This window comes from Lepisma saccharinum, chromosome 27 (assembly GCF_977018435.1).
Source record: "Lepisma saccharinum chromosome 27, izLepSacc3.1, whole genome shotgun sequence".
Lineage (NCBI taxonomy): Eukaryota > Metazoa > Arthropoda > Insecta > Zygentoma > Lepismatidae > Lepisma > Lepisma saccharinum.
The window spans coordinates 43602753-43624792 of record NC_139255.1 but is presented as its reverse complement, the minus strand read 5'-3'; the positions used below and the strand labels follow the sequence as shown (position 1 = coordinate 43624792).

Here is a 22040-nt window from a genome sequence, read left to right as displayed (position 1 = left end):
AGGGAGGTCTGGACATCGGCTCTTCTATATAGTTTCCGGTGTCATGATTCTGAGATATCTGCACAAAGTATAACACAAAAGTAAATCCACAAAATTCCCTTTAGTGCTATCAATAGCCGAACAGATTATGCAATCAACTGCCAGCAAGTCATCGACTTGATGTGGTGCCATCCAAATTCTGCACGAAGTAGGTACAGAAATTATGTTTGTACAACAAGAGGTTAAGGTCTCCAGTTGTCCAGAGTATCACCAAAATGGAACTAAAGATTGGATGTGGATACCGATGCCTTCCATGAGTGCCACTGGCTCTTTGGCTGTGTGCCAGAGGCGTCTGGAGGAGAAGCAGCGTGATGACGGAAGATAGCAACCCGTAAGGCACGAATAATTACATTTTTTAAATATTTTCCTTCTGCTGGTTTTGGTCCACTGCTTCCATCGTTTCGATGAACTATACCAGATGTCTTTCCTTATTCATCGAGACACACAACTTACTCGATACGGTGAACCTAGGGCACCGAAGACGAAGTCTGCGCGAACCCTTACCCTCTTAATCGTCATTATAGTTGGCATTTCCGGTATGTGCCAACAGAAGACGTTGTCTGAGCGCAAATATATTTTAGTGGTGATCTACCCTCATTAGAAGGTAAAAATTAAGACCCCTTTAGTTTCAAAATTTTATCCTTTGTTCATATCACTATACCCTAACGAACAACCTCTATTTCAGAAAACGTTAGCCACTATTACACATTTTGTAGTTGTGTGCTTGTGCGTATGTGTGCTTATGTGTCTGTGTTTCTGTACACACACACACACACACTTCTTCGTTTGCGCCATCATTCTCACTTTACCGAGTACATTACGGCGCTGCGATAACGTAAATGGTCCCTTTATGGACGAAGCATGTGGCAACAAGGCAATGTCAGTTCTCTTTGAGGCTCGTACCAGCGTTCAGCATCAACGGTGCATGCTACGTTGAAAATACAAGCACATTATATTTAAAACTTCATATTTCCAACAACTTATCCCTTTTTCCAGTTTTCGCCATCTGCACTAATAACGCAGTTTGTCCTTTGGTGCCACACTTTTGAAACACCCTGTATATATACAGATTATTAAAAAAATGAACTAATATTATTTCGTGGGCTTAGTCTGACACTACTTTTGATGCCACCGTTGAGTTCTGGAACCTCCAAAATATAAGGTTTGATCTCAAACATGATCACATAGCTGAAAGAGTTATCTTTAGACTTCTCGCGGCCATATTGCCCGCCATATTTAATAATATTTGATAAAGTTAGTCTTGTTAATTTTTCATTATCATAATGCAGTTATAAACTGCAAATTAGGTGGAAGTAAGATGTCATGAATGATAAATAACTGCAATGAACAGGAATATAATCTTGGTCATGGCCGCGATTTTGAAGACGCCATTACAGACAAACGAGGACTTAAAAACTTGGTGTCTGGGGCGTTTTCGGGAATTAATGTAGTATCCGCCCCCCCCCCCCCCAAAGAGGACGTTCTCCACTGGAAGTGAAATATTCTGCTTTTTTTCTTGCTTTCCAAACGCACTAATTAATAATATTATTCATTGGTCAGGGATTACCTCGTGTTTGACAGGGATGAAAAATTTTCCACCATTGTTAGGGCTTGGGGGTAGGCTGTTTCATAATAAGAGGAAGTACATGATATATTCCCCTCCCACCCCAAGTTAATTCTCACCCTGATTTGGTGGTGGTTTTGGTGTGTCAATTCACAAATTTCATCTCATCATTTATCATCGTCGTCACGATTAGCACAAGGTGGCAGGACTGTGGCTTAAAATACAATTCAAACCACACTCAAATTTTGGACTCTGTTAAATGTAGTTCCCGTGGTACTTACTTAGAACACGTTATCAGACATCAGTGTGTAACATTGCTGTACAGTCACGTGATCGAACGGGAATCACTTTCAGCAACTGCTCACGTGATGTCTATTCTTAGTCGAAGCATAGAGTAATTGAAAGATGTACAAGGTGAACCAATAAAATAGAGAAATAACGCTTAATGCCAAACCAGTAACATGTTATCATACAAACGCGTTTCAACATATAAATAATTATTTTCGCGTAAATAGACTCAGTACATTGATTCAGTCTTGTTTATCGCTTACTAAAATTTCCGTACGTAGAGAAACCAGTTATCTTAGCTTGTTATATAAGCCGATTGATTGTAGTCACACAGAGGCGCAACCACGATATTTTGTCTGGGGGTGGCAAGTACCAGGATAAACGTACCAATAATAATAATAATAATAATTTTAATAAAATAATGTTAATAATAATAATGTTATTATTAACTATAACATTATTATTATTATTATTATTATTATTATTATTATTGATCTGCTTTATTTTACTTCGCTTCTTGTGGCATTTTTGGATAATTTGCAAAGATGGGGATGAGTGATATGATGAAATTGATGAATGGACACTAAAAAACATTCATGCCCAAGCCGGGATTCGAACACGGGACCAATATTATTATTATTATTAGTAGTAGTAGTAGTAATATCAAAGACGTTTTTACCTTCGTAAATTATGAAAGAAGGGAGTAGAAGTTGGTGCTAAAGCATTTGTGTTCGAACAAACAAGTTGAATTATTTTTTCAACACATTCAATTTCACATTAATAATGGAAAACAAGCACACAAACTATTTTTGAAAGACAGAAAATGCTTGATAAATGCATTTCAAATACAATTCTTTTTACATTAACAATGTATAACTTTCATGCACGCTATATGTTTCACATATATGCAACATGGAGCGAAGTGGACAGTAAATTGTGTACGTATTCGAAGTTTCTTTAATACATATTAAGTAACTAACTCCCTAGCCTTCTTAAACCCGAAGGTTCATGGCTGCAGCAACACAGGCCTTCCATCTTTCCCTATCCTGAGCAAGTTCTATATACTCTTTTCCATCCCTACCGATTTCCCTTAGGTCCATCTCAACGTTGTCCCTCCATTTTCGTCTTGGCCTTCCAACAGGTCTCTTACCATCAGGTTTCCCAACAAGAATCCTGTAAACTCCTCTTTCCTCTCCCATTCGTGCCACATGGCCTGCCCACCTAAGTCTTCTTGATTTAATTATTCTGATAATATCTGGACATGAATACAAATTATGTAGTTCTAAATTATGTAACCTTCTCCACTCACCTGTCTCCTCATCCCTTTTAGATCCAAAGATTTTCCTAAGGATTTTATTTTCAAATACTCTCAATTTATGTTCCTCTTTCAATGTAAGGGACCAATGTAAGGGACCGAGTTTCACATCCATATAATACTACAGGCAAAATTACTGTTTTGTATATTTTAACTTTTAGTTTCTTAGATATTAAACGAGAAGAGAGAAGTAACATGCATTTCCTGAATTAAGCCTACTTCTTATTTCCTCTTTAATATAATTTTCATTTGTTAATATTACTCCTAAGTATTTGAATTTGGAAACTGTTTCAAACGAGTTGTTATCAATAATTAGATTTTGATTATTACCTAACACTTGGTTTCGGCCTGTAAGCATATATTTAGTTTTCTCTTTGTTAACTTCCAAACCTATCTCTTTAGCAGTTTTGAAAAATATTTTAGCATTATTCTTAATTGTATTCACATCATCCCCCAGTAAGTCTACATCATCTGCATATGCTGACAACTGAGTCACACCATTTAATTTTAGTCCTTCTTTAGTTTCTTTTACCTTCCTTACAGCATATTCTAAGGCAAAATTAAAGAGCAATGGAGATAATGCATCTCCTTGTTTTAACCCATCATGAATTGTAAATTTGTCAGACATATTAATACCCACACGAATTTTACTTTCTGTTTCACTGGTGCATATTTTTATCATACTAACAAGCTTCTTAGGTATTCCAAACTCTACTAATATATTATATAATTTATCTCTTTTGACCGAATCATATGCTTTTTTGAAATCAATGAATAGCTGATGGACATTTTGATTATATTCCCACTTTTTTTCAAGTGTCTGTCTGATGTGAAAAATTTGATCTGTAGTTGATCTGTTACGTTTAAATCCACATTGATAATCACCTATAATTTCATTAGCATATGGTGATAGTCTTGTTAAAATAATGTTAGACAATATTTTGTATGTTGTTGAGAGTAGAGAAATTCCACGGTAATTATTGCAGTCCATTTTATCACCTTTTTTAAACACAGGAACAATTATGGATTCTTTCCACTGTTGAGGGATTTCTTCTTTATTCCATATTAAACAAATTAATTTATGAATTTGACATATTAATGAATTTCCACCATATTTAATTAACTCAGCTGGTATTAAATCAATGCCATTTGCTTCGTTATTCTTTAGCCTTTTAATAGCTCTTTAACTTCAGTCAAGTTAGGTTCTGGAACTAAAGGTTCTGCTGTGTGGACTTCATTTACTTCTGATTTATCTCCTACATGGACATTTAAAAGGTCATTAAAGTAGTTCTTCCATTTATTTAGAATATCGCTTGGGTCAGCTAGAAAATCACCGTCTTTATCTTTTATCAAGTTTACTTTAGGTTGCTACCCCTTTCTAAACTCATTTACACCTTTATATAAATCTCTGATATTTTTATTTTTGCTGTTTGTTTCAATTTCGTTAATTTTGCTTTTCAAGTAATCTCTTTTTTTACTTCTAAACATGCGGTTAACTTCTCGCTTTATTCTATTATAATTGTTTAGATTTGTATCATCAGAGTTATTTAACCACCTAAGTCCAGCCTGATTTCTTATTTCTATTAGATTATGACATTCATTATCAAACCATGGCTTACTTTTTCTCGGTTTATGGTATCCTATACTTTCTTTAGCTGCTGATTCTATTGCATTACGTATGTGTTCCCAATTCTTATTTACGTCTGTTTCATTTATATTTTCATCATCATTTAAATCCTGCAAAACATCAAATCTATTTGACAGTTTAATTTGGTAATCTTTCTTAATTCTTTCATCAGCAAACTTTCCTGTATCAAATTTTATAACTTTTAGATTTTGTTGCTTATGATTTATCACTGAGAGTCTTTCTCTTAATTTATTTATTACTAAATAATGGTCACTGGCACAGTCAGCACCTCTATGTGTACGAACGTCAATTATACTAGTATGCCTTCTCTTATCAATTAGAATATGATCTATCTAATTATGAGTTTTACCATCTGGAGAAGACCAGGTATATTTATGGATATCTTTATGTTTAAATGTGGTACTTTTCACAATTAAATTCTTTGAGGTTGCAAAAGTAATCAATCTTATACCATTATCATTACTTAATTCATGAAGACTTTCTTTACCAATCGTGGGTTTAAATGTCTCTTCTTTGCCAATCTGTGCATTACAGTCACCTAACAGAATTTTCATATCAAACTGAGAAAATTTATCAAAGACCTGTTCTAACTCTGTATAAAAATCATCTTTAGTATTATCATCTTTATCTTCCGTTGGTGCATGTATGTTTATTAAAATAATTTTACACCACCTACCCTGTAAAACTGCATATGATATCCTATCATTAATAAATTCTACTGTTTTAAGAGCCGAGATAATTCTATTATTTATGAAAAAGCCTGTTCCAAAATTATGATTTTCAGTACCACCATAGAAAAAAGTATAATTTTTAGTTTTACAATTCCCTTCTCCTGGCCACCTAACTTCCTGGACAGCTACTACATCTAATTTATACCTAACTATCTCATTAACTGTACACTGAAATGCCCCAGGCCGGTAAAGGCTCAGAACATTCCAGGTGCCTAATTTAATATCCTTATTCCTAATGTAGATCTTATCCTTAGTCCAGGGACCTCCCAAAGTAGTCCCCACCCGGAGATCCGAACGGGGGACTATTTTACCTCCGGAAAAATTTATCTTGGGAACATCCATGGCCTTATATTGCTGTTTCTTGACATTTTTTTTTACAGAGCAGAGTTGTCAGCTCTACGCCTAACCCCCAATATGAATGGAGGAACTACTACACAAGACAAACACAAACACATTAGACAGCCCAACTACTACACAAGACACACACAAACATATCACAACTATAACACAATATAAACAAAAACACACCACAACTACTACACAATATAAACATAAACAAACTACACACCACAACTACTACACAAGACAAACACAAACAAATTAGACAGCACAACTACTACGCAAGACAAAACAAACATACATACTAGAACAACAAAATACTATTCTATACTCTTCTATTCTCTACATGTACAGTGGAATCCATGAGTATTACCGTGAAAATTGTCCATCACCATGTTCGTGAACTTTATTTGACCCAATAAGAGCTTCAAGAATTAAAAGAAAACTCAAAACAAGCTGTTGAGAACTTCTGCACCAGCATACATAAAAATTCGTCGCTTAAAAACACGCAGGATGCAAGAGAAAAATTGATGAAAATAGTCATGGACAATTTGCACGGTAATACTCATGGATCCCACTGTACACAAACATGGCCTAGAAAATACAAGAATGTTGGATTTCATTGATTTTTTTGTTGTTTTAGGACAAATAAACTAATGAAGATCAGCAATCTCTCATACTGTATCGAGGCCAGCCGGCCCCCGTGGTGGAGTGGTTAGCACATCGCGCTACAACGCCAGGGATCCCTGATTCGAATCCCGGCCTGGACATGGATTAATACATAATACATATTATATGCAACATATATTATTTAAATACATTACACAACCAATTCATCCATCTCACAATAAACCAACAGCGAAAATTACATAAATTGTCTCTCAAATGTGCATGTTCACTTTCCTCAAAACAATTGTTCATGCATTTAAAACAAAATTAAATGAGACAAGTCATATTTCTCTGTCTGGTAATTTACAGTGCAATACAGAGAACAATGATATATTGCGAGCGAAGCGAGCAAGAACATTCTTGGATCTAATTTTTTTTCAAGCTGTAATCAATATTGATTTAATAGAGCGCAAATAATTTCGCGGGACGCCAAGGCATTCTGTCTTTTATAACTTTTGTCCCTCCACGATGGTGTAGTGGTACATCGTCGCCTTGTGATCAAGGAGTCCCGGGTTCGATACCCTGTGGAGGAACATGGCACAGTGGTTCGAATCACACTTTAAACTTTTAAGTCCAGTCCCGATTAGCCTTTCTGTGCGTAAAGTGGACTTAAAACCACAAATCAATCGATCAATTTTACAACTTATTTTTATTTAGATCGTTCGGCGCCCAGGGCCGACTCCCGCCGCCTCCTAGCTACGGTTCTGAACTTGAGAAGACTAAGAAAAGCAGGTATTGGCAGCGAAGCGAGCAAGAAAATTTTACGAGAAGTATTTTTATTTGCATAAAATTTGAAGTTGTGGGCGGTAATTGCCTCCTGCAGGTACACTTAGCCGTCAATGTTTGCCCCCACCCTTGTCCCCCTAGAACTCATTTCCGCCCAAGGTTGGGGAGGGGATGTCCCCCTGCCCCCCTGTGGTTGAGCCACTGAGTCACAAGGGTAAAAATAAATGTCGACGTAAATGTTTTCATTGCGTTTGTGTTTAGGTCCATTTTTGCTCTGTGTTATTATTTTATCAGAAAATCAGAGTGGTTAAGACGGGCGTCGCCAGAAACTTTTGTAGATATGGAATTGTAGAAACAGTAATAACAATCATAATATAACAGTTATTATAAAATAGCAGCTCCCCGTGGCGGAGTGGTTAGCACATCGCGGTACCACGCCAGGGATCCCGGGTTCGAATCCCGGCGGGAATGGATGTTTGTAAGTGTTCATTCATCAATTGCATCATGTTATCACTCATCCGCATCTTCGCAAATTAGCCAAAAGTGGCACAAGAAGCGAAGTAAAATAAAGCAAATCAATCAATCAATCAATTGTTATAAAATACTAATGAAACTGTTATTGTATGTCTCTATTTCTGTTATTTTACGTCGCATTTCTGCCTCTTTTGGCTAATCAGAATAATGATTAGATAAAACTAATGAAAGGACACTCGCAAAGAACACGCAAGTCAAGACAAAAACGCGAACCCGCGAAAACTTCGGCCACCGAGCAGGCAAGTAAACTAATATTTTATTAGCAAGATAGCAGCAAATGCTTCAAACATCTTTCTTCTCGCACCAACCCAAGTTAAGATGTAATAATAATAATACGAGTGCAGAAACCATCATCAGGAGAAAGGGGATAAGTGGCAGTGTCCTTTCCGGGGAATGGTATGATTATGAGAGAAAATGTCACATATGGTAAAAATACACTCTTAAAAGTTATAGTAACTTTTACAATATTCTGCCGTTAAAATATAATATCCTGCCTGTTATTTTGCAAAAACGAGACGTAACCGTTTTTATTTAATTTTGAATATTTCATCACATATAAACATAATGATTATACAGGGTGGCTCAATAAGTCACTTAACACCCCCAGTACAAGGCCACTGCAGCGTGCAACATGGAAATGGTGGTGACCAATCGTTATCAGGCCAAGGGGGAACCACATTGACGCCACCCACACGGTCGGCGGCCATCTTGATGTCCGCCATCTTGAATTCAACTTCAGAATTTTAAATTGGAAGGGGGTCGTGTGACATATCAAAATGGGCTAGAATTTTACGTGAAATGCAATGGAAGGAAGTTCATAAACAGAATATTCGATGCTTTTTATCTGATAACCCATTTTCGACAGATCAAAGCTGAATGGTTAGTGCTGGTAAGTTAATGGTGTGGCGTGCTGTGTGGAACACGATTGGTTAGTCAATTTTCCATCAACGGAACCTTAAATGCTTAGGGCTACTTGGATTTGTTAAATAAATAGGTTTTTTCATCCTTGCTTATGGAAGAAGGTACTTTTTACAGAGTTTTTTTTTCAATAGGGAGGAACACCAGAACACTATGGGAACGTTGTGAAGCAGTTTCTGTCCAAAGTTAGTTATCAGATGACAAGGGTCACATATTCTGTTTATGAACTTCCTTATGAACATAAACATTAGCCTTGTCACTGTGAAGGACTTTTAATTCAATGGAAGCGTCACACTGTAAATTGTTCGCGACAACCATTCATAATGCGCAGCTCTTCATGGATGTATCCGATTAAAATCGTGTGGAATGGCATGCGAACTTCTCTCCCTAGACGTCACTTTGATCTCGATGCATTACCGATGCGCTAAACAAATTTTAAGGCATTTTTCTAACACCTCGAAAAGGAGCAAATTGGTACAAGAATTCAGTCATAACTTTTTACTGGTTAAAGATACGTCGAAAAAACCTTCACCATTGCATTTCTCGTAAAATTCTAGCCCATTTTGATATTTCACACGACCGCCTTCCCATTTAAAATTCTGAAGTTGAATTCAAGATGGCGGACATCAAGATGGCCGCCGACCGTGTGGGTGGCGTCAATGTGGTTCCCCCTTGGCCTGATAACGATTGGTCATCACCATTTCCATGTTGCGCGCTGCAGTGGCCTTGTACTGGGGGTGTTAAGTGACTTATTGAGCCACCCTGTACATTTCAGTTGCGTCTTCCATAAATATATTTTCAGTCCCGATTAGCCTTTCTGTGCATAAAGTGGACTTAAAACAACAATTCAATCAATCAATTCAATCATAAATATATTTTCAAAAAGTGATTAATTACATTAGATTTTCTATACACAGTGTATACTTCAAGAAACAGCCATTGTAATTATGTATTGTATTTGGACACAAGCGAAAATTGGACCATCATTTCGTCAGTCAACTTTTACAATGTATAGCACTGACTACTTTGTAAAGAAGGAAGCTGAAATCGCCCTTACTAAATTTTTAGACACGCCACTGTTTTGCGGCCCCCACAATTTCAAGTCCATCCATTTAGAAAGGTCATTCCACAATGTAGATTATCATCCGAACAATGTCTCCAGAGAACATTCGTGGCACTGGCTTCGGCTCAAGAGGTCAAAGTGCGTCTGTTCGACCAACGGATGGATGCTTTCTGATCTGAAATATGCCGTGTCCGGGAACAAGCACATGGTTATCTCCTGGTTCATCGGTCACGTGTGTTTTTGCCTGATGTCACAATCTTAAATACATAGATGCTTTTAGTGAAATAGCTCAGGTTTTGAATAGGTCATCGCACTGGGATGCCCCCTCCCCCCACTTTTTTTTCTTTTTGTTGATGGCAGAAAGAGGGGAATCCGTTAAAAAAAATAACCATATTTGATAATCGTGTTACTTAATGGCCATTTGTTGGAAAACTAAATACAATGTACAGTCAACTGCAATAAAAAGGGGACACCTGATCCGGAAATGCTCGCTTCTCTGCAAGGCGTTATGTGTGTTGCCTAACTCTACGGCGATAAGTGTATTTTAATAGCAAATTTTCAATGGCAACTTCTACCACTGCCTTGCGGGGAAGTGTGTATTTCAGGATCTAGGTGTCCCATTTTTATTTCCGGTGACTGTACATATAATAAAGGTAGATAAGAATGATAATACAGATATGGCATGAGTTAAGGTGTTCACAAAGGAACACAGTGTAGTAAACTCTACCTACATTGTTGAAAGTTACAGCAAAATTTACAACATTTTACTGTGTAAACGATGTTCTATTATGGCCCGGCTAGAAATCTATAGCTATGGCTTGTAATCAAGAGGTCCCGGGTTCGATACCCGGTGTAGGCACTTAGTGGTTCGGATCCCACTTTAAGCTGTAGGTCCAGTCCTGATTAGCCTTACCGTTCATAAAGTGGAATTAAAACACCAACTCAATCAATCAATCTAGTTATGGCACTACTCACAACCTAGCGAATGCTGATACAAAAATATAGAAGATGCAAATATCCATGAGAGTATGGAGAAGGGGGGGAAGAGGAGGCCGTTGCGCCAAGGAAAATTAACATTAGCCTAAAAATGTATATTTCACACATCTAATTTAATTTCAGTCAAAGTAATTTACGTTAATTTTGTAAGACTAATAATTAGGCTACATGTAAGACTCGTAGAGAACGCTGCAAAAACCGATAACTTCAAACTGAAGCAGTGTTCGTGGAAGAAGCCTTGCTTCCCCTTCCCTGGAGAAAAATATTTCCTTCCTTGCTCCGATTTCCGAAAAATGAATCCTATGAAGCCTCTTGGAAATGTTGAATCAATATTTTTACACATGCTGGAGGTCTGTGGCTTTAACCCTAGTTTACCCGAGGGGGAGGGGGGGGGTTGCTGTTAGGCCCACTACCTATATATTTTTTTTTTCAATTATTCAAGTTTGACAATTTTTATAAAAAAATTAAAATAAATTACATTGTTTCCTAGTGTGTTCTGAATATTCTATATTAGTTTTGTTCATAAAAAAACATAAATTTAATGTAAATAGGAGGCAAAATGCACTTGGAGGGCGTATCAGGCGCCATCTTTAGAAGCGTATTATTCGAGACACTCATGCTAGTGAGTGTACAATTTGTTGGTAATGGTGCTATTTTTTTGTAATTATATTACTTAATAAACAACTGCCCCTATATAAACAAAGAAGCATTAATAAAAATATATTATGGTTTTTGTGAGTTTTAGCGAATGGTAAAATATGCAATAATTGATTATTATTTTTTATTAATGATGGTATTTTTTGTAATCATTATAATTAATAAATAACTAAACATCTATAAACAAGAAAGGAAGAAGCAATTCAATAACGAAATGTTTTTTTCAATTTTTGTAATTAAAAAAAATGTGGGCCTGTGAGGTAAGTTTCTCGTATGGCACGGGTAAGCTAGTGTTAAGTAGGCCATGGTGGACGGATGAACCGGTAAGCTACTTGAGGACTGTGGGCTGAAACCACCATGCCACCATCCATAAGCCATGAAAAATAAAACCATGCGAACATTGCAGGATTTTTCAGATTTAAATATCGAGCTTTGCGCAAAGTGTAAACGAGAGAACAAACTGGTAAGGGAAAAGGTGTCGCGCAAACAAGAGTGAAATTTCAACCGATCTTCTGTCCCAATAACTGAGATGTTGCCTTACGACCTTTGTTCCTTCCAATACTTGTCTGTTGTTTCTCAGACGGCCAAAGGTCTTGTAATGTCTAATACATCATACGTGAGCACTGTAACGAGTTTATTGTTTGAAAAAGACGAGGAAGAAACCGTTGATTACTTTGGAACGAAATCGGAAATTTCCACGAAAATAAGTCGACTCAAGATAAATGGCTTTAGGCAAAAACATCAATCCTCAGCTACTGACCACAACAGTACGGATTTGATTGTTTTTCATCTATTGAATTCAAATGGAATATGAACATTGAAATGCGATTCCAAAAGGCACAGACAGACGCAAGATATTGGCCCCTTTTTTTAGTAGCTAAACGCAAACATTTTCTTCTGTCAACATCATCTCCTCATCCAAAAGAATTCAAACCACCGTGAACCCATTAAATTAGTGATATCAGTTACTTTTTTGATCTGGAAACTTTAGGAGAGTAAAATCTATTTAAAATGGATGCAAAGCGATGGAATGAGGCTCAGACCCGGATTTGTGTATATTTTTAGAACGTGTTAAAACTTGAAAATATACATAAAATTTTAAAAATTAAAATAATATCAAAATTATTTTGAATATATTATTATATCTTAAAGCTCTGACCTGTTCTAATATATACCTAGGTATAAGCCCATACCCACTGAAGTACGCAGGAGTTGATGGGGCTATAGCTATGTGAAAGCACAGGAGGGATGTGGAATAGGGCCTTACACATTCATAATCTCGGCTATTTGTGGAGATAATGTGATCAGCACCATGCTCTGGCTGCCTTTACCCCCAGAGTTGCTCCAGGTACCAGAGGCTGGGCGAATCCCAGAGCCGCTCTATGCAGTGCTAGAAAAATTCTCACCTGAAATAACCTATCCCGGGAATCGAACCAGGGTCTCCAGCTTGATAAACCGACTTAATCACGGCGGTTCTACGGATATACCCCACGTCACCCTAAATATTGCGGATATATTGCTTTTAATTCTGCATTGAATTTCACATGTGATTCCTGGTAAGCTGTAGTAATGAAGGAGGTTTCTTAATTATAGGTCTAATGAAGTAATCTAAGCACATCAACAAAATCGAACGATAATATAAGCCAAGACTGAATGGGACTTATTCAGATGGGTGTTGATGGCGCCACTTGCTGTTGCTTTAACTTAAGTTGGCGACTGACCGTGTACAATAGAAGCCATGAATTTGAAGAAAAAAAACATGCTTCCCAAAAACAAGTTTAGGAGCGCCGGAAACGCAAGGGAAATATGAAGTGGAATTTTTACGATATGGAATGTACAGTGCATTCAGAAAATATTGGCTACTATATATTTTAATTGTTTTGATGCAATGCAAACTTAGTTCTGAAAATCAGATAAATAGGCATGTATAGGTACTATACACGAAAATAGGCAAAATACACATTTATGTACGAACCACTAATACTTGAACTCATATTAAGTCATTTTTATGATATCTGTAACAATAAAGTATATTATGCATTTTACCTAACACCCAGTCTCTACTTGTAACACTAATTGCAGAAGAATTGTCGAGCTAGTAGCTACAATTCGCATGCTAGGGGGATTATTAACCCTTTACGTATATTTATTAATAGGCGTTGTTGATTTTTCAAATACATTTTTATGACATTTTCAGGATTTTAATTTCTTTCTCATGACGACTTTCCCACCAGACAATTAGAAAATTTCAATGCAAGTCCTTCATTAATAGTAAGAAACCAAAGGGGATGATAATTATTTCCTTGAAATTGAACATCGATTGTAGCCTATCTTCGCTTTGCAGAGGAAACGTAGAGACACGTATACTATACTCTAAGCGGTAGGCACTTACAAGTGTTTAGGGAGCCTTCTCTTGTCGTATGGTTATAATAAAGATGCATTTCCATTTCAAATCGATCTTCATGTTACAGAAGAAAACCTTATCTTGTTCACACGTGTACATTGATTACAAAGCCAACATTGACCAACCATCCCACATGCAGTACGTGATGACCTGCGCATGGCCTTTGTTGATTCACCTCGAGGCATTCAAAGTTTCTAAAAATAATGGAAGATGTACGAAGTACGAAAGTCCACTTCAACGAGAGGCATATTCAAATGTCATACCCTTTCAACTTCAGTACTTCGGGACCAGATTTTATCATCGTATGAGAATACAAGATCTACAGAGTATTTCTTTCAAGATTTGTGAATGAATGAACAAGAACATGTATCATAGTTCTAAAGGATTAACAATAGACAACACTACATCCAGTGGCACCACAAACAAATTTTTGGGTGCATGAGATATGTGTGTGTGTGTGTGTAAACACACCACATAGGCGTAACTTGTCAAGTGCCCCCTAAAATTTTCAGATTTATTACAATTTACAAGTTAGCAAACCTGAGGAGCAAAGTAATAAAGAGTAATATGTGTGATGTCACAAACGTCACAGTTATTTAGCAAATAATCCTGGACTCTATTTTTATGAGATGGGTAACTTTTCGAATCTCTTCTATCAGTTATTCCCAGGCTTCATTCTGCCCCTCAAAATTAAGCCCCAAGTCTGATTCTGCCCGAGGGGTCCCGGGTTCGATACCCGGTGGAGGCACATAGTGGTTCGGACCCCACTTTAAACTGTAGGTCCAGTCCCGCTTAGCCTTTCTGTGCATAAAGTGGATTTAAAACAACAAATCAATCAATCAATCTGATTCTGCCCGCTCAAAAACTAGTCTCAAGTTTGATTCTCCCCCTCAAAATGTGGCCCCCATCACACCACATGTATATACGTATGGACTTCCGCATGATTTTTTCCAGGAAGAGTCAAGCAAGGCGCTCTTTCAAGGGAAACAAGCAAAGTTTATTTTATTGTTTTTAGATATAGCTTAAATTAAGACTAAGGGATGTCGCTATTACGTGAATTAACGATTAAGTTTTACCTTCAGGCGCACACGAGTTATCCATCTTTAAAAACGCATATAGTAAGTGTAAAAATCAAGGCATGAGGAAAAGCTTTAAAATCAATGATGCACTGTCAATTAGACATCATCATTGTCTAGTGCTAGAATAAGCACTAGACAATAATGGATGATAATGTCTAATTAACATTCTGTGGAAGTAAAGAACTATTGCCACTAATATTCAGGCAAACATTCAAAATAAAGGTCCAGATTTGGGATTGTCAAGTAAGAGATTTGTGTTAATATACGCTGTACTGGTAGTTTACGCAAATCCGTAGCAATAAAAATCAAAAGATAATGATTGGGGATGAGTCATCCCCAGAATATAATGTTCATTCACGATGATGCCATCATTTCCAAGAAGGAAAGTCAGCAAATCGACCTCCATTCATACAAATGTGGGTCTCTCTTATCGCACAACGCGAGAGAAACTTTGTGTCCTGACGTCACCGTGGTATTCTTTCATTGTTACGCTAAATGCCTAAATGTTAGGTTAGACTTGTTAGGTTTAGTTCTCTTAGCATAAATAATACATTTGCTGTGTATTTATGCCAAAGAAACCAAACCTAACAGACCTAACCTTACAACGTACGCATTCCACCTCTGACGTCAGTACACGAAGTTGGTCTCGCGTTGTGCAATAAAGGAGACCCCAGAACTTCAACCAGCAGGAACAACTAATGCACGATTAACATTAGTTTCCTTGCAATCAGCTTGAACGGATAGATGTTACTATAAAAATTCTGAATTGAATGCATAAGGAATGCATAAGGTGGTCAATTTTCAAACTGCCCAGTTCGAAACGTCAATGTAGCTGAATAGAACTGGAAGAGAATAATCACGGGGGGGGGGGGAGTGGGGAGGATTAGTCTACACCTCCAACGTGCATTCATGACAACAACAAAAAAGTGTGTTATCACATTTTGACGGACGGAAGGCAAATGATGCGTATCACGTTTCCAGTTAGCTGCGAATCAAAACTCCAGCTTACTTTAGTTCCCCGCAGTGTCAAATGGAGTGAACTGCGAGGTAAAGACCATTAAATAAACTTAAATTCGAAAATTAAACCTTGTTGTTTTTACATAGGCCAAGAAGTCGGAAAAATACGCCCGTGATGACATCATCTACATTGAGCAAGTGGAAACGATGCTGCTCTATTGGGTCAAGGAATATAGAGATTAGGTAAAGCCATCCGAAGATTGCCGATCTTGCACGAACGCGTGACGTCACCGGAGAAGCAGTGAGCTCGGCTGAAGCAGACGGCCCCTAGCATTTATATGGGAGATTCAGAGAGCGAAAGTATATTATTACTTTTAGGAGGGGGAAAATAATAATTGTCATCCTCCAAGATGGTATCGAGGCATCCTTTTAATGATTAGTAACATAATTGAAAAGCGCTACTTTTAAATGGGGGCAAAGTACATGTGAAAAAATGTATTTTGAAAATCCATATTCCTGAAACTTTCTGACCGATGCGCTACAAAGAAAGTTGCGTGTTCTCCTTTAGAATTTCGTCATTTTACAAATCGTAATATAATTTTAACAAAAACGTGGCATGCTAGAGAAGAATTAAAGAGTTTTAAAAAATAATTGATTAATAGACTTAGTTTATTTTACTTCGCTTATGTGTCACAAATGGCTAATCGCAAAGATGAGGATGCGTGATGATATGATGAAATTGAAGAAAGGAAAGTAGACCCATGCCCGGGCGGGGATTCGAACCTGGGGGTACTTGGCATCGTAAAGCGTTGTGCTAACCACTTCGCCACGGAGGTCAGCATTACAAGGAAATAAACAGAAATTGGCATTCATGTTTTAATATGCGAGAAACATTTGCGAGGAGGTTATTGAAGTAACAAATAATTATTACAAGACGTTGTGATGAAAATTATTAATATATCTGAAATATCGAGAGTTGACCTTGCAGTCTCTAAATGCAAAACCTTTACTCAAAATTGCTAGTGTAAATTTATAAGCTATTAAAATTCAAAACTTATTCCTGTTCGAAAAGAGAAACTGCCAAGTCAAATTAATATTTCGTAGAAATACATGTATTTGTCTTTCATGAGGCCAAGAGAGTATTTGGAGGGGTCGCTGGCTTGGGAAGGCTATAGCCCCGGATCTCGATCTGCAAAGGGGCTTCCAGTGGGAAAACATTCCTATGAAATAGTCCAGAAGAATTGACGAAATGATTTTTTTTTAAATTTCTCAAGAATACAAAGATATAAATGGATATTTGACAAGCTTAGTCTAAAACTTACAACTGAAGTCGTACGTGTGTGTGTGGGGGGGGGGGGTGGCTACGTGAGGTAACACAGTGGAATATGATTCACAATACTAAAATTAAAATAAATATGTGGGAACAATAGAAATCAAAATATGGTGTAGCTAGTGACAGCGCAATAGTAAAGATGGAGGGGTAAATCATATTTTCCCGGGGCAATCATTTTTATTATTCCGTTACATACGACACAAAAATGCATATTTTGGCTAAAAGAGCATTCATTCATTTATTTATTTTGTCGTTTTTTGGGGGCAGATAAGAGACAATTGGGGGGCGTTCCTCCCCCCCCCCCCGTAGTGTGGTCACTACCTATGGCTATGCTGGAGAAGAATGCACCAATTAATACGCTATTAAATAAAACAGATACTTTTAAAACTTTTAATCAAATTATTTGTGAACTATGATTTAAATTTAGAGAGAGCACATACCTGTTTAATTTAATTTGGATGAGTTAATTTCTGAAGCCTGCCATTTCCGAGCCTTCTTCCGGTGTAACTACACTGCCCTTTGAGCCGTAGCTGCTGCGTTCAGGTGGCGGAACGAGCAGAATACTAATTAAAACAAATAGGTGACAAATATATATATAAAAAACAACGTGTTGAAGCTATTGACGGCGCCAAAGAAATGACAGAAGAAGAAGAACGTGGAGAGTGCAGTGATATTTTACGGGAAGCAGCAGGCACGTATCCAGGAAATCCTTTCGGGGCGGCGGCTACACCATTTTTTAAAGGGGTATCACAATTGTATGTTTAAGGCGAGTGGTGGCAATTGGGTTCCAAAATGTGGGGTGGGGGGTGGACAAGGAGACAAGCATTAAGAGGCCATAGTGTGATAGTGTGGAGGCAAAAGAATGGGGAGCAACTATCTCCTAAATCGTCGCCACTGTTTAAGGCTGTCATTTTAATCAGAACGTGAAATCGGGACATTTTCTACCACTCAACTCCTCTGTTTCCATGCATTAATATTGTGTGCCGGAACCATCTCAGTATGTGTGTTTGTCCATTTCTTCTCATCAGGTATCAAAACATCTATGTACCAGAAGTGTTTTTACGAAGGTGTTACACATGCACGGAATGCACAATCCACTCGACAACACAAGATTCAAACTGTGTGCTGGGAACTGGAATCAGACAGTTCAGGAATATTTCTCTCTCATTCGAGCCTGAACACCACTAATGTGTCTTGTCCTCCCATGTTTGCAGCTCTTATAAAAGCCGAAACCCACCAAATTGTTCATATTCATGCCTAAGCACTCGCAAGTGTCCAAAATTGTCTGTTGAGTGTGTGTCGAACCCAGTAGCCTTAAACAAAAGTATTTTTTTATGCCATGAAATTCTCGGACTGCATACACAAAATTTGGTCCTGACACAACCAAATCATCACTCAAAACTTTGATTTTCAGTTGATCTGTGCAGCTTATTTCTTTTTTAATAAATCGCTCCAATGCCCAGCCCGATACTGCCGAAATATTCACTTTCGAGAGAGAGACCTTCGATCTCTTCGTCTTTCGACCCGAACTACTCGTAGCACTACTCGAAGTTCTGCTATCGCCAATGTCTTTAGCTTTGGGACCGAACTGGAACTAGTGGTAGACTTCGTTACTTTACGGTATTTAGTCCATTTCATTTTCGAATCACTACATCTTATAAAGCAACCAATGGACACTGACTGATCACTAATCGACTGTATGAATTGTCACACTTACCTCTGAAGTCTCCACCTATTCTGTTGTACAGATCAACCGGGAAATTGAAGCTGCGTATTAATATCCTCATTATATTCTAGAACGTTTCGCTGATAAAACGTTTCTTAAATATTGCCAGTAGTTCGACTCCTTCTCTTTTTAAAGAACGTTCCCTCTTGCGCTTTCCAGAGATTAAAAAATTACAATGAATCCGAATCGCCCTACCTGCGGCGCTATCTTTGTTGTGCAGCTTCCAAATGCTGACAAGTCTCTTCTACATAGTGTTCAAGTTCGCTACGACAACACCGAAAGCGTAAGAAAAGTTTACGTGCAATATTATCAACAACAGGGTTATAGAACATTCTCCGTCTTGCCTTGATAAGTATTTCTCTCCTAAAATTATCGTCACATTATTCAAGAAGACAAAAACCTAATTTTATCTAGTGTAAAATGAAAACTTTCCTGGTGGGGGGGAGTCCACGAGTTGCGATCCCCACCTTGGATACGTGCTATAAACAATAACAGGGTCCGTAGAACATTCTCCGTCTTGCCTTGATAAGTATTTATCTCCTTAAATTATCGTCACATTATTGAAGAAGACAAAAACCTAATTTTATCTCTTGCAAACTGAAAAATTTCCAGGGGGAGGGGGCTCGAGACACCTGATGCCCACCTTGGATACGCACTATTAACAATAACAGGGTTATAGAACATTCTCCGTCTTGTCTCGATAATTATTCCTCTCCTTAAATTATCGTTACATTATTCAAGAAGTCAAAAACCTAATTTTATCAGTGTAAACTGAAAAATTTCCTTGGGGAGCGGGGAGGGAGGGACTCGAACAACCTGATCCCTACCTTGGATACGCGCTATTAACAATAACAGGCTTATAGAACATTCTCCGTCTTGCCTAGATAATTATCTCTCTCAAATTATCACCATATTATTCAAGAAGCCAAAAACCTAATTTTATCTAGCGTAAACTGAAAATTTTCTGAAAGGGGGGGGGGGGGCTTGAGCCCCCTGATTCCCACCTTGGATACGAGCTGTTACCAATAACAGGGTTATAGAATATTCTCCGTCTTTCCTCGATAATTATTTCTCTCCTTAAATTAACGTCACATTATTTTATTTGACACGACAAGAAACAAAAAATCTCATTTTATCTAGTGTAAACCGAAAACTTTCGGGGGGGCTTGAGCCCCCTAAGCCCCCCCTTGGATACGTGCCTGGGAAGCAGTCACGTTTATTATACCCTTACATTTCCATACAATATTATAAAGTTCTGCTTTTAGATCTCGCACAATGCCTTTTTCACAAAAATGGGCAATCTCGCATTTTTTTTATATCAATCAAGCTGTGATATTTTAGATTTCTTCCGTTAGTTTTCTGATAATAGTTTTCACAGCTTTCCATAGCATTTAGGCATGATTTCAGTTGACAAGAACAAAATAATCTTATTTCAAAACTTAGAGCAAAAAGAAATCCAACGCGCTTAAGTTAAAACTCCCTTATATTGGAAGCCTGGAGAGAACAAAACAGGGGTTCCTTCGTAACACGATTTCTTGAAAACCATTTTACACATTTGAATCAACTTTGTGATAAATTGATTAGAAAGGATGAATCTTAACAGTAAAAGTTGTAACTTTTCCCTTGCTACTATATTTTAGAAGGTATTCGTTGTCAAATTTCTCAATATTTGCATAAGGAACCAGCCTTTTCCGTGCCGAGTGTTTCGATGGTGATGTCATGCATCCACGGACAACTGCGCATACCATCTGCGCCGCCGAACGAGCACCCCCTGCTATTGGGTATAGCGCAAGGTTCGCTGTAACCAGACTTTCGACCAGGGTTGCCAACGTGATTGATCAGAATGTCACTGATGAAGTTTTAAGCAGAAAATTGTGTTAGATGGCCAAAATATTTTGTCATAGGCAGTAATGGGACGGGGCCATTTTGGTTTTACAACTGTTCGTTTCAAAAATACATTGGCAGCGACGTACATTCTTAGGATTTTTCAGAATTAAAATATTTTATTTCGGAGTTACTTTATTTTCTTTCTTTCTAGCCGACCTCGTGGTGAAGTGGTTAACACAGTGCGCTACGACGCCAGAGGTCTCGGGTTTAGATTCCCGGCTTGGGCATAACTATTCTTTGTGAGTGTCCCTTCATCAATTTCATATCACAATTCATTCTCATCTTCGCGATTAGCCAAAATTGGCAGAAAAGCGAAGTAATATAAACCAGAACAACACTCTACTTTGGTAATTTTTCGCCACTTTTATACCTCTTGGATGAAATGAGGATGAATGGGAACTGATCATTGGAAAAACCCGTGCGTAATCAGGGTTCGAACTTAGGACCTTATTCTTTGCAGAGCGTTTCGCTGACCACTGCACCGGCACAAATTTATGAAATGTTTTCATATTGCAAACAAGTGCTTTCAAGAGTGGTCAGATAAAGTATCAAAACCGATAATGTCGACTTTCGTGGCGGAGTTGACTATGTAACGTGCTACGAAGCCTGAGGTCCCAGGTTCGAATGTATGTGTTTGCTCCATCATCCTCGTCACATTTAACCCAAGAGGTAGAAAAAGGATGTCAAATGACCAGAATACTTCAATAAACGTGAAACACTGCGTGAAGTCACCGGGCAGGAAAAAGCGCTAGATCTAGTGACCAAATCTGTAGGTTGGCAACTGTTGTTTAACGGTGTGTGTGTGTGTGGTGGCGCTCACGTTGTCAAATCCCAGAAACTCACGCAAGTCTACGGAAACCCTTCATTCTGATTCGAACTGCAGTGCATGTGACTAGTCTGACTGGGTATAAGGTTCAGTAAAGAACGTATCTGTGCTTACTTCAATCGAGTTCGTGACCACATCATCGGATTCAGTGCGTAAGTATAAAATCAAACTTCGTTAGACTCGTTTGGGCTAATTGTGTACATTTATTGGAGTACGGTAAACTCTGTTTTGTGGAATTTTTCCACTGAACTGTGGCGAGTAGCAAAAATAAATGTCATTGGCTTATTTGAAGAAATTACTCGCACAGATAAATATTTTTTTTCGAATAAGAATTTGTTTCG

General features: G+C 37.8%; 2 protein-coding genes across 5 annotated transcripts in view; one reads left to right on the top strand and one right to left on the bottom strand.

The window, feature by feature from the left end:
- Positions 1 to 22040, bottom strand: part of NiPp1 (nuclear inhibitor of protein phosphatase 1) — a 419486-nt gene that overhangs the window by 182283 nt on the left and 215163 nt on the right. The gene's annotated exons all lie outside the window — the stretch shown is intronic.
- The window catches only part of LOC145980078 (lipid storage droplets surface-binding protein 1-like), a 50943-nt gene that overhangs the window by 6430 nt on the left and 22473 nt on the right, over positions 1 to 22040 (top strand). For 3 of the 4 annotated variants that reach the window (XM_083113075.1, XM_083113076.1, XM_083113073.1), the window contains exon 1: positions 21716 to 21851. The exons of the other annotated variant lie outside the window; for it this stretch is intronic. The gene's annotated coding sequence lies outside the window, so the exon portion shown is untranslated. Of the gene's footprint in view, positions 1 to 21715; positions 21852 to 22040 lie in introns of those variants that run through there. 4 annotated transcript variants of the gene reach the window in all.